Here is a 1,457-nt window from a genome sequence, read left to right as displayed (position 1 = left end):
ACTGCAAAAAAGACAATTGTTTACATCATAAAAGCTGAAGTAGAAGTCAGAGTCTTTTACCTTGTTCAACTTCACCCAAAACATATAGAGCAGTCAAATCAAACCGTTGGCAGCTTTTGCATGTCTACAAATGCTGTGAACTGTCAGTATTGATCGGGAGTGACAAATACACTTTAGGGCAAGTATTTTATATAGAATCTTGAAGTCATGAGACTTAACTGCATTTATGTATATAACTGATGCAGATTGAAACTTACAGCATATGTAAATAACCTGTAATGACATATTACAGTATGTTTAACAATCATATTATGTCGTTTAACCATCTACAGTGAATTAGTAATAAGTGTAATGCATGCAGTAAACATAGCTGAGAGAATTGATGATTAAAGATGTCCAATTTTCTATATGAAAATTTAGATACAATTCAATTTTCATCAAGATCCTATTTCAATTTCATTTTATGTGATTAAATATATTTTTGTTAAATTTATTTTGATGAAATATAGAAGCAATTAGGTAAATATCACAACCCAAAATTTGGATTATGATAAAAAATTGTAAAGTGGATGATTTAAATATTCAAAATAAATTTTAAAAGTTCATTAAAAAATGAACTCAATATCAAAGTGACATGAATGATGATAGTATTTTTTTAGTATTTTCATACACACATATTGAAAATAATACAGGTAACATATTTTTAAATACAAAATGTTGAGATGCCATATTTCTTTTTTGATACGTACATATGATATTTTTAACAACCAAAAACAATTGTGAGATTCAAGCAATCCTGCTGAGAGGTACCCCCCAGAGACAGTTAGCAAGCCTCAGTGCCTGCAACCTCCTGGAATGTCCTCCTATTAAGATATTAGCTGGGCTCAATTGTTCAATCCCCCATGGCTTCTTTCCTTGACACCACAGGGAAGCCATCCCCATTCACTGCTCTTGGGAGACTTAGACATGTCTATAACTGAGTTCCTTTGGAAAAGCTTTGAATCATGAGAGAAATGAAGGCTTCCTCCATTCAAGGTGGGAGACAAGGGGAAGGGTATTTGAGTGGTTAGAAAAATGTCTTAATATTTTATAAGGCAAGGCATCCTCAGTGACATAGACCCCCTAGTGGGGTAAGGCGGTTCACAGTTGCTCTTACTATGCCATGACAAAGTGGACAATGGTAAGATGGAGGGTTTAGGGCTCTAAAAACACACCAAAGGCTCTTAAAAACAGCCTTGTGTAGGATTTCTTGAGTCAAGTGATACCGCTTAGGATTGTGGCCCCTGAAGAGACCATATTCATTCCACAAGTAATGACATCTCTACTATGCTTTGGGTTGAGACTAGGCTGCAACTTTCCTCAAGAACAAATTTATAGGCTCGGGGCCTGTGGCTCAAGCGGCTAAGGCGCCAGCCACATACACCTAAGGTGGTGGGTTCGAATCCCCAGCCCGGGCC

This window comes from Otolemur garnettii, unplaced genomic scaffold (genome assembly GCF_000181295.1).
Source record: "Otolemur garnettii isolate 467f Iridium unplaced genomic scaffold, OtoGar3 scaffold00001, whole genome shotgun sequence".
NCBI classification, from domain to species: Eukaryota; Metazoa; Chordata; class Mammalia; order Primates; family Galagidae; genus Otolemur; species Otolemur garnettii.
This window is presented reverse-complemented; position numbering follows the sequence as displayed.